The sequence below is a fragment of the Mesocricetus auratus genome, unplaced genomic scaffold (assembly GCF_017639785.1).
Source record: "Mesocricetus auratus isolate SY011 unplaced genomic scaffold, BCM_Maur_2.0 Super-Scaffold_100676, whole genome shotgun sequence".
Taxonomy (NCBI): Eukaryota; Metazoa; Chordata; class Mammalia; order Rodentia; family Cricetidae; genus Mesocricetus; species Mesocricetus auratus.
Window position 1 is genome coordinate 175,152,754 of NW_024429266.1, and position 12,338 is coordinate 175,165,091.

General features: G+C 46.6%; 2 protein-coding genes across 7 annotated transcripts in view; one reads left to right on the forward strand and one right to left on the reverse strand.

Annotated features, from left to right (window-relative positions):
- Positions 1 to 12,338, forward strand: part of Atg7 (autophagy related 7) — a 278,976-nt gene that overhangs the window by 253,376 nt on the left and 13,262 nt on the right. The window lies entirely within an intron of this gene.
- Vgll4 (vestigial like family member 4) overlaps positions 1 to 12,338 on the reverse strand; it is a 108,351-nt gene that overhangs the window by 32,938 nt on the left and 63,075 nt on the right. The window lies entirely within an intron of this gene.

Consider the following 12,338-nt stretch of genomic DNA (forward strand, 5'->3'; position numbering starts at 1 on the left):
TTATAGGCAGTTGTGAGCTGCCTAACATGGGAACTAAACCCAGGACTTCTAGAAGAGCAATAAATACTTTTAACAAGTGAGCCACCTCTTCAGTCCCAAGCAGCAACTCTCAAAATGTGTTTCACAGCTAGGCGCTCACAAGGGCTCTGTGAAAGATCTACTTTGACAGGTCTGACTTTCTGGGTTGTTGTCAGGGGCTTTGAGCTGAGAGATAAATTTGTGCCTGGTTTTGAATCAAAACAAACAGGGCCTTTCAAATACTAAGGGGTTTGTATCTTCTAAAATTTATAACAAGAGTTATAATTACTTTGAGTAGGCGGGCTGACTTTTTACACAGAGAAACCCTTCTGTTAGGCAGTACACACTGGCTTCTGGGACCTGACCAATCTTATTTCCACTGGTCACAATTAAGAGTCATATTAGCATGAAGTAAACTTCATCTGAGGCACTGTGGTACCCAAGAAAAGCCACCTTTGTGACCACTCACTTCCTTTCAGATCATCACTAATATGTGGCCGTCAAACAGGCGTCACAGGCGACAAATGCGATTTTGTTAGGGGGAAGGAGGGAGGGAAAGGCCTTCTGAGTACCCACCAGGAAAAACAAAAACTCTGCCAGTTTAGAAAGCAAGATAGAAACTTGCAAATATACAGTGACCTGTAATACACCCCTGGCAGGATTTCTTGTAAGGCTTCTGGCCAGAGGGCAAACTGGAACTTTCCATATTGCACAGAGTAGCTCAACATGGACTCTTGAACTGGCCTGACACTCTCATAGACTCTGGCTGACTTGGGTGGGCCTCAGTTTCCTTTCTGCTAACTTTTGGTGTTAGAAAACAAGGTTAAGCAGTGTCCGTCCTCAGACCTTGAAAAGGTGCAAGCTTCCTTCCCTCCCTCACCTCTTGCTCCTTCCCAGCTCTGTTTCTTCCTCTAAAGAACAGACATGCCTCTTTAAGACTCCGGTGAGCAGATGAAGAACCCCATGGAACCCCAGGAAGTCACCACCCCTGAAAACCAACCTACAAAAAAACAAAAAAACAAAACAAAAAACAGGCCTACAGTGTCCACACTCTGTGCCCAGTGTTTCCCAACACCCCTGGCAGGGGCCAAGGAGTGGGGAGGACGCAGGCTCAGCACGGACCCCAGAGTTTCAGGAGCCATTTCATCAGCTGCCTGCTGGGGCAACAGACATTGCTATGGAAACAATCGCCACAGCAACAAGTTCCAAGGGGTCCAAAAAGGAGCAGTCATTCAGGACAGCAGCTATGGGGCATCAGGACAGAAGTCACCCAGGGGCCCCATCACTTGGGAAGTCACCCACAGAGAGGCCAGTCACCCAGTGGCTGCACAGCACATGCTTGGTGGAGAAAGCACTTGGCTCCATGGCCGAGGCCGAGGCAGCCTTTAAAGGAAGGTGTGTTTGATCCATTTGAAGGAATGGGCTTCAGAGGCAGCCACAGAGAATTTTCTAGGAATGGAGTGGAGACTAAGCATCCTGAAGGAACTGCAGAGCCCCCTGAAGATGAGGGCGTGAGCACTCTCACGAGCACCACTGCAATCTCACTACATAGATGAGGTAGCACATGACCAGGGGGAAGTGGACTGAATGGCTTGCTCGGGTGAGCTGCAGACAGGAAGTATGTCTTCCGCTAGTCAGTCCAACACCTCCCTAACTTGAAGCTGAAGGGCAACAATCCTCAATGGTGAGGGGAACTAGCCAGTGACACCTTTCTGCTCATCTTTTGGTCCACCCTCCCCCCACCCAGGGGAAGCTGTCCAATGCTTATATTTTACAGTCCAATTGCTATACTCTTGTATGTGGCAGAGGAGAGTTTGAATGATTTCAGCAGGGGCTGGAGGCAGAGCACCTGCCTAGGACACATGAGACCCTGAGTTCTGTTCCTAGCACTCACTATTCCTAAAGAAAAACTCCAGCACATGCAAATGTAATCTATATACCTGCCGCTTCCACTCCTTAAACACTGTCCCCCAAATAAAGATCAGCAAAACTTCTTTTGGCCCGGGGTTTCATCAATATCAGCATATATTTCTTTTAAAGGAAAACTAATAGCAAGGAAAGAGCTAAAGCCAAGCCCTGCCCTGGGACACACAAGGCCCTGGGGCACCATCCTTCACACTGCATGCACAAACACACATGAACGGGGAGGAGAAAGACACAGCCGTACCGTGAGCAGTCGCATCAAAGCCATGTTGGAACACACAGGCAGGAGGGGACCGGCGCACAGTCTCACCTGAGACTGCACTTTCTGGACACAGTGACAATGGCCGCACTCGTTACAACCTTTCTCACCCTTTTCAGTCACGGAACACAGAACTTAACTTTGAAAACATCAGTATGTATTGGCTCATTTGCTTGCCTGTTGAGACAGGGTCTCGTCGTGTGGCCCAGACTGGCCTCAAACTCATCTTCTCCCTGTCATAGCCTCAACTGGGGTTACAGGAGTGTGCTACCACAGCCAGCTGCTCTAGCTTTCAACAACAAACCTGCAACTTGCCCCATAGTTTAGTGTTCTCCTCCCCTCCCCCCACAGCCCTGTGCCATGTTTGAACCTAAAGTCAAAACATCAAACCACACCTCCCCACACCAGCCACTTGGCTGCTGTCTCTGGTCTGACCATGGCCATGGTGACCAGGCTGATGTCACTGTCTCGGTGGGAGGGAAGGCACCCCAGTACAAGATCTGCCCTTGGGCATTACACAACTCTCTCATAGGCTCAGGGCCGTGTCGGGTGGGGGCCCAGGCAGCTGAGGCACATTGATTTTCTTTTAAATAATGAATCTCCATCATAGGGATGAACAGCTGGGGAGAAGGTATGGTGAAATTGGCCTCTTTTCAACAGTTTGGCTGTGGCTGTCCTGTCCACTTTTTTGTTTTTGAAAGAAGGGCTGTTGGGCAACTCAGTGAGCAGGCCCATGCCAGTAAAGATAAAAGATGTGACACACTGTCTGCCACAACACAAGTCTGGCCCACACTTCTACAGCTCAGTGACCAAGCCCTTGTCCTCCGGCCCTCCACTTGTCACAGAAAGCACCTTTCATATCGCTGCTCAGAACCCCACCACTCCCCCACCCCCAGTGCTAAGAGCCAGATCTCAGAACCAGTAGGCTGAGCTCAGTCAGCAGAGCCTGCCCAGCTAGCCAGGCCAATGTGGCCATGTAGGGTCCAGCCCTGAGCAGGCCTCGGTTGCTGAGCTACACCACCTGTATAGCCTTAACTAACAACAGAGAAATGTTAGCAGGGCCACAGGGGACCTGACAGACTGACACAGGCAACATGTCAATAAGATAGCTCATCTCCTGAGCCTCAGCTGGAGAGCCTGGTGGCCTAGGTGAGCTGAAGGCAGCCTGTGGCACTGAGGTCACTTTCAGACAAGGACCACCCAGGCTAGAAGGAGCAAAATGGGCAGCTGTAAAGAGAGCAGATGAGTCCCCTCCCGAAAAACCAGGAAAAGCACAGAGATGCACACTGTACCCCAAACCCAGATGCACCGAGTTCAAGAAGCATGGAATCATGAGGGCGCTGGGCCCTAGACTTCTCAGAGACTCTCTGGCTGTCTGCAGATGGGGGTGGGGGGCAGAGTTCAGACTCCATTCAGAAGTTAGTAATAGAGGAACTCCAAGTATGACCTGGTCCCACAGAGCATTGCTGGTCCAGGTAATGTCCACAGTTTTTCCCTGTTTTAAGTATCTAAAATTCCACAAAGGATAGAAGACAACAGTGTTTGTTTTGTTTAATCTAAACAAGGGGAAGGAGAGATGGCAATGTGGTTAAGAGCACTTCCTGTTCTTCCAGAGTTCAGTTCCCAGCACCCATGTTGGGTGGCTCACAACCACCTGTAACTTCAGGTCCAAGAGATAAGATGCCCTCTTCTGGCATCTGCAGGCGCTGCATGTACATGGTGTATACACACACACACACACACACACACACACACACACACACACACACACCAAAATTCTTAAAAAAAAAAAACACAAAAGTACCAGTAAATGAGACTTTCAGTTCTCAGTATCCATTGCACTAAAGCCATTTTTAAATACCAAGGAAAAAGGTTAATTTGAATATCAAAAGGTACTAAAATACCCTGAATACAAAGCTGCTGCTATACTCATACCCAGACACTGCCATTAGCTGAGGCAACAAGCCCATACTGTGTAAAACTACCTATAGTCCCTGGAGTGACAATAAACACCTTGCCCTCTTCTTTATGCCAATGACTCCAGAAGTACATAATGGTGTAACTTGGGTGGGGCTGCTACCAAGAGGCTCTTAATGTCCTACCTGTTACTGTACCACAAAGGGAGGTCCCCCATGTAAAAGCAGCATGAACAAGCTGTAGAAAAGGCTGTCTAGGGCAGAGCTTGCCTAATTTTTGCATGCACGAGTGTGTGTGTGTGTGCGTGTGTGTGTGTGTGTGTGTGTGTGTGTGTGTGTGTGTGTGTACTGCCAAGTGCATGCGTGCAGCTGCCTATAGAGGCTAGAAGAGGTCATCAGATTTCTGGGGCCTGCGTTACAGGTGGTCATGAGCCACCTGGCCTGTGAGCTAGGAACAGAACTCCAGCCCTGCAAGAGCAGTTAGTGCTGTAACCATTGGCCCACCTCTGCAGCCTTAGAGCTTTTTTAACTTTTCACTCAAAAACTCTTTTGGCCCAAATATTTATGGGTAATAATCATTAAGAAATGTATTGTAGGGAGGGGAGAAGGAGCCAGGAAAAAGAGAGGGGGAGAAGAGGAGGGGAGAGGAGGACAAGAGGGAGCAGAAAGGTTGAGTTGGGGGAAGAATAGAGGAGAGCAGGATAAGAGATACCATAAGAGAGGGAGTCGTTCTAGGTTTAAGGGGAGATCTGGCACTAGTAAGATTTACAGAGATCTACAAGGAAGACACCAACTGGCAAACTAAGCAATAGTGGAGAGAGTACCTTAAATGCCCTCCCAGACAATGATTTTGACAACTATCTTATATACCATCCTAGAACCTCAATCCAGTGACAGACGTAAGCAGAGGCAGATACCCACAGCTAAACACTGAACTGAACTCCCGGAACCCAGTGACAGAGAGGAAGGAGTGATGAGCAAAGGGTCAAGATTGGGCTGGTAAAACCCAGAGAAACAGATGACCTGAACAAGGGGGAGATCTTGGACCCCAGAGTGATGGCTGAGAGGCCAGCATGGGACTGATCCAGACCCCCTGAATGTGGGTGTCAGTGAGGAGGCCTAGGCAATCTATTGAGCCTTGGGTAGTAGATCAGTATTTATCCCTGGCACACAAATGGACTTTGGGCACCCATCCCACAATGAGGGATGCTCTCTATCTGGACACTTGGGGGAGGGCCTAGGCCCTTCCCGGAATGAAATGACAGACTCTGGAGATCCCCTATGGAGGGCCCTACCATCCCTGGGGAATAGAGTGGGGATTGGGTGGGGGGCTGGAATGTAGGGGAATGTGCGCATGGAGGGGGAAGGAGAGAGAGCTAGGACTGACATGGGAAGCAAGCTTGTTTCTAATTTAAATACATAATAAAAAAGTGTTTTTAAAAAAAGAAATGTATTGTAAACCAAACGTGGGGGGGAGCACACCTTTAATTCCAGTGCTCAGGAGGCAGAGACAGGCAGATCTCTGTGAGTCTGAGGCTATCCTAATCTACAAAGAGAGTTCCAGGACAGCCAGGACTACACAGAGAAACCCTGTCTTAAAAAAAAAAAAAGTAGAACAATTCTTTGGTATACATATTCTACCACTTACTAAAAATGAAAGTAAATTGCACACTAATGAGATGGATGTACCATTTAATTCTTGGCTGAATATTCATCAGCATCTTCAGGATTGAACAGTATTTTCACTTTATAATCTCAGCGCTGAAAACATGCTGCTTTGCATAAATATGTAGTAACAAGATGGAAAAGGGAGGCAGTGGTGGCACACACCTTTAATCCCAGCACTCAGGAGGCAGAGGCAGGTGGATATCCGTGAGTTCAGGGCTAGCCTGGTCTACAGAGCAAGTTCCAGGACAGTCAGGACTACACAGAGATACTCTGTCTCAAAAATAAAAAATAAAAGGAAAAAGAGAAAAGTTCGTTTGGAACCACTTCAGAAAGTGTTAAAAACTCTGTCCTAATCCAAAATTAATTTTATTGAACTATTCATGAAACTCATGTTAGTAATCCAAACAGGAGCTAATAGCAAAGAGATAGTAATTTTTAAAATATACATACATTTTTTTTATGTATGTGGGTATTTTGTGTCTGTGCCTGAAGTGCCCACAGAGGCCAGAAAGGGTGGTGGATCCTTTAGGACTGTGAGTGATGACGATTGGACTCTGGTCCTCTACAAGAAAGAGAAGTACACACTTCTAAGCACTGAGCCGTCTCTCTAGCTGAGTTATTACTTTAATACATGCTGAAGAATGATGGCAGGAAAATGTTACAAATTTTTGTTTTCTGTAATTAGTTTCCATAGGAACAGAAATCTTAGTATGCGTAGTAAGAAGCCTACAGATCCTAACAACCATTTTCATTCTGAGCCAAGATGTCTTCCAGAGTTCGCTGGCATTGTGCACGTGTGATAGAATATGCACATTGTATGCTCAGAACCAAGGCTCTGAATTCACATGGTGTGACTAAGCATGACCAGAGACAACTCTGAGTCTACATGTTTCTGTACTTGGTTTGTTTTGGGTCACCATGCGTGCACAAACCTTTAATAGTTGCTAAACTTTCTCACTCCCAAACTCGGTTCCATACTGGGTTACAATCCAGTTTACAAAACTGGAGTGGAGACTAGCCCTAAAGCTGAGTTTGGGCTTCATAAATCTTAACTGGGATTCAAAATAACCAAACACCTATGGATGCCTCTACTTTTGAATCCTCACTTCTATCTGGGTCCTCCCTTCCCTGCCCAGAAGGTCCTCAGTAGAGTGAGGCAGCCGAGTGCCCTGGTGGGCAAGCCTGCTTCTAACTGCACAGACTTGGTGTCCACCTGCACCCAAGGACATCTGGCAATGGTACAACGTATCACACACCCAGCCATGGCCACAAGTGCCAACAAGACAAGGGTGGCTCAGAACCCTTCAATATCAGTACTGAGCCCTCCTCAATAAAGGAGGCTGTGTGACCATCGGTAACCTTTTCTATCTAGACTGGCTTGCACATCCACACTGGTAACATACTGCTGATGAGGAGGAGGGGAACTAAGGAAGAAAACTATCTGCAGAAGGTTCTGAAGTCAGACTCCATTTCCCAGGGTTTACGAAGTGCCATTGAATGAGTATAAACAGCAAAGCCCTGCTCAGACCTCTTCTCCACAAGAGTCAGCTTCTGAGGGTCAGGACATACGATGGTCAGGTGGAGAGGAAATGCTATGGCCTACTCTAGTTGTCAGTGTTTTGTGGAAATGCTACGGAGCTGCTCAGCAAGCCCTCCCACCGCACACAAAGGCCTCATGGCTAGCATCTAACATGGTTACAGGTCCTGGTGGATGGCAACTTGGAGTACATCATTGACCACTGGGGGAAAACAGAGAATCGTGGGGAATGGAAAGACTAGAAACCCAAACTTTCTTTCCTCCCATGTTCTGGGATGGGACAGTGACCCCCAAATAGCACCTAACCTGGATATCACTGCACAGGTGGTCAGGCTGCCTTTGGGGCACTGGGCTTCTCATTCATCCTGGCACAGAGACAAGGACATATACAAAGTAGGCTCTGAAATGGAGAAGTGTGGTCACAGTGGTCACTTCATTTCTTGGGCTCCCTTTCTTCATTTCCCATGAGAATCTGAGAACTCAGAAAAGGCTTCCCTGCCCCAAACAGGTAGTCTACAGTGCTGCCAGCTGACACAGTCCCACTGAGGACAGGAGCACGGCACCAAGGCGCCCACTGACAACACTAATCTCCTGCTCTGTTGGTTGCTTCTCCCAACTAACAGAAAAGACCAGGGACACATTGACCAGAAGCAGAGGTCAATGACTACTCCAAACAATCTCCAGAGCCAGTGGTGTGATCTGGGAATTCTCCACACCTGAGTCAAAGACAATGTAAACCTACAGAGGCCCAGAAACACACAGACCAACCAAGATGAGGTTGGTCTCCCAAGGTTTACTAGTTGAAAGATTGGCCCCCAGTATGACAGTGTTGAGAGGCGTGACCTTTAGCAAGCAAAGCCTAAAGGGATCTCCACAAATCAGTGGAGAACATGCTTTTGGAAGGAACTTTAGGATCCCAAAAACCTCTCTGAAGTCCTATTCAGTGATGTCATCTCCACTCTTGTATCCGATCCCACCAGGCTCTTTCCCTCTCCCAGCCCCCATAGTCTCCTTTATAACTTCATGGCTAAACTTACAACATTCACACATACAAAGTTTAGTATCCACTTACATCATTCACACATATATAAGAGTTTAGTATCCATGTGAGAGAAAACATGCCGTATTGATTTTTCTGAATGAGTTACTTCACTTTATGGTCACTACCCATGTCTGCAAATTTCATTTCTTTCATAGCTGAATAAATTTCTACCATGCATATGCCCCACGTGTCCTGTATCTATTCATCTATTGATGGACATCTAGGCAGAGCAGCAATGAACATAAATATGTATAAATGTCTCTGTAATGGGGACTTAAAGTCCTTGGGGCATATGCCCAGGAGCAGGATAACTGAGTCATATAGCTATTCTAGTTTCAACTTTTGGGGAAAGTTCTACATTGATTTCCATAGTGGCAGCAGCAGTCTGTACTCCTGCCAATATTGAATACAGTTCCTTTTCCCCTATATCCTCTCCAGCATTTGTTGTCATTTGTTTTCTTGGTTTTAGCCACCCTGACTAAGATGAGATGGACTCTCAGAGTAGTTTTAATTCACATTTCTCCAACTGTGTTCAAGATGCTTAAATGTGTTTATTGGTGGTTTGTGATTCTCTTTTTAAAAGCTATCTGTTCAGTTCACTGCCCCATTTATTAAACGGAGTTTTGGGGGTATGATGGCAACTCTTTATATATTCTAGATTCTAATTCACTGCCTGGTGTACAGCTGGCCAATAGGTTCCTCCCGCTGTCAGCTGCCCCTTTACTCTGCCAATTATACACAATCCCACTTGTCAATCTTCAAGATTATTTCCAAGGCTCTGACTCATCTTGCCTAAATTTGAAAATGTTTTCACCTAGATATAACTGCATAGTTTCTGAAAGTATCTTGGAATTAGTCCTACGTCACTAAATTCATCACTACTTTATCAAAATCAGTTAAGAATGTCAGTGACACTCTCCTGCACAGCCATGGCACCATTACCATGCACAACTCACGGATGCTAGCATCTCACAGCCAATTCACATGCAAAGGTCCCTGGGTGAACTGCTCCTTTGGGGTGACACAGTCACACACTGTTCAACACAGCTGTTACATCTTTTTAATCTCTTTTCATTTAAGAAGCTTTTAACCTCCCCCGCCCCTTCTGTTATGACATGGAACATTTTGCTGTTCTGGTCACCTCCTCAAGATTAGGTTCCAGTTAAACACCTCTGTCAAGAACACCACAGAGGTGACACCGAGCACTCCCAACTGTGCCGCTGACCGTGTGGTAAGAAGGGTGGTCCCCTCAGACTTCTCCATTACAAAAAGATCACCCTTAAATAAACCAATGTTTTCTCTTTCGTACTTAGAGCACAGGACTCTGCCGTTGTCTGTATTGATCCACCAATGTGTGTCATACATGTCCTGTGGCAATGTGACAGGCTGTAGGTAAACAACATGAAACAGCACTCCTGGATACTACCCAGAACAAGTCTGCTCAGGATGCGGCATCAAGACAACAGAAGGAAAACACACGGTGGGCCCTCCGCCCTCCCTAGCCATGTCCCATATTCAACCAAGTATGAATCTAAAGTATTTTTTAGAAACCGTGGCTACTAAATATGCACAGGATTCATTCACACCAGGGCTCCAGACAAAACACGAGGCCAGCCACTCTCAGCACTCTCACGTACTCCAGAACTGATTCCATCCAGGGAGTCCTAAAACTGCTCTCCTACGGAACCAGAAAGACGATGGCCCAGCACAAGCTGAGGCTCACTTACACTGTCTGAAATATAGCAAGTGATCAAGACTGTCTGCTGAGTAAGTGGTCCACAGAGTTCAGGCAAATGAGTGACGGATACTGATCTTACCCCCCCATCCTTACCCTCAACCCTGGGCAGAAGTGTTCCAGAAAGTTTTTGCATGTTTCTGTTTTTTTGAGACAGGATTTCTCTGCTTGACAGTCCTAGCTGTCCTGAAACTAACTCTGTAGACCAGGCTAGCGTCCAACTCACAGAGAGTCCCCTGTCTCTGCCTCAGTCCCCCATTCTCTCTCCGTAAACTGAACAGACCTGGTTTCCGTGTCACGGGCTGTGTAAAGACATCCCAGTGGCCTGTAATGGCTCCTGCCTGCATCTCAGCACTTAGCAACTGGGGCAAAAGGACTGCTGCATCTTGCAGTCAGCCTGGACCACAGAGTATGGGCAATGCCAGTCTAAGCCACACAACAACACCCTTTGCCTTAAATAAAAAATTAAAAATAATAAACAAATAAGAGTATGCTTGCTAGTTAGATAAAGCGCTAAAATGTTTAATAAGACTTATATGAGGGGCAGACAACGAATTCCATGTATGAATAAGAATAAATATTTATTTTCTATTAAGAATTAGGGGGGTGGTAATTGCTCTGTACGTAAAAAGCAGCTGCCAGGAAAGAGCCCGATGGCTTGAGTTTGATCCTCAGATCCCACATAAAGGTGGAAGGCTCTCAAGAACTGACTCCAAAATGTCCTTTGATCTTCACACGCATGCCATGACATGCATATGTCCCCCATATTTTACACACACACATACACAATAATAAGTAAAATTTTAAATAAAACAATTGTACAGTAGCAAGAAGCCTCGGTGGGTAAAGTTGCTTGCTATCCAGCAATGCAAGTCTGACTGCCTAAGTTCAATTTCTAGAACAAATATAAGAGAAAAGACTACATACACACACACACACACACACACACACACACACCATACACAATTAAAATATAATGGTGTAGAGCACAATCAAAAATCACACAAAGTTGGAATCTGGTGACTCAATGCTGGGGGTGAATGTGGGCTTCACACATGGTAGCCAAGCTCCACCATAGAACTGTATTTGTGAGCTATTTTTTGATAGAATATAGATTATTCCCAAGAATTTAATATTAATTCAAAGTTTACAATCATAAACTTTTATGCAAAAGACACATCTCATGGAAGAGAATTTTATACATCCTGCAATAATGGGCAATTCAATGATAAGCTAAAGAGTCTATCATTGGAAAAGAAACACCAAGCATGGCGTACACTTCCAGACACAATCTTCCCCCGTGTGTAGATAAGCTTTCCAGGAAGACATAACGATCAGGGTGGGGGACGGGGAACTGCAACTTAAAACTGGGGGCTGGGGGGGGTAGGATGCAGTTGGCTCTTGGTTTCTCTCCACCCTCCACACTCGGGGCTGGGGGAGGGGGATAGGATGCAGTTGGCTCTTGGTTTCTCTCCACCCTCCACACTCGGGGGCTCTTTTTCAGTTTACACTAGCGGCGAGCAAACGCTATCAGTGAGAGGCCAGGAAGGGCCAGCTCCCCTTCCGTATATTTGCTTAAGATATGAAGGTTAAGTAGTCATTGTGCTCATAAAAGCCGGGCACTTTCAGGCCTATTTAAGGGCTCTGCTTACCTCCAAGTGACTAAGCCTGAAGCCAAAGACAGACGAAAACTGGGCTGATCAAAGGCCGGGCTGTCATTAAGTGAAAATGAGGGAAGATGAAAGGCTGGCGGCCACTTCAAAGGTCCAGAAATGAGCCCTGAGCGCACAGCACTGCTGCAGCCTAATGGGCTCTATGACATTCCTGCAGCCACACATCTGCACACTAGCCACACAAAACACAAGTGCGAGGGCAAGCCTAGATTCCTGTGTTCTCTGCCTGGAAGGGAGAGGAGGGGAAGCACTGCTTCCACGTCGGCAATTCTTTCTTCAAAAACAAAAACAAAAACACCCCAAAACAAAAAACCACCGAGATTCAGTTACAGCTTGAAGAAGCTGGCATGTCAGAAGGTGCTCACGATTCCACCTCCGCCGTCGGCCTCACGGTGTGGTGTGTAGTTCAAGCCATGTCAACTCTGGGAGTGGGTGGATGTGGTCTTTAAGTCTCCATTCCCAGCAGTCTGATAAGGAGTGCTGCCCTCGCCTGGGACTGGCCCTCAGCTTTTGCACTAGAGCTGACACAGAGCCACTGCATGAGAAAACTAAGCTGGCTGAGATTTG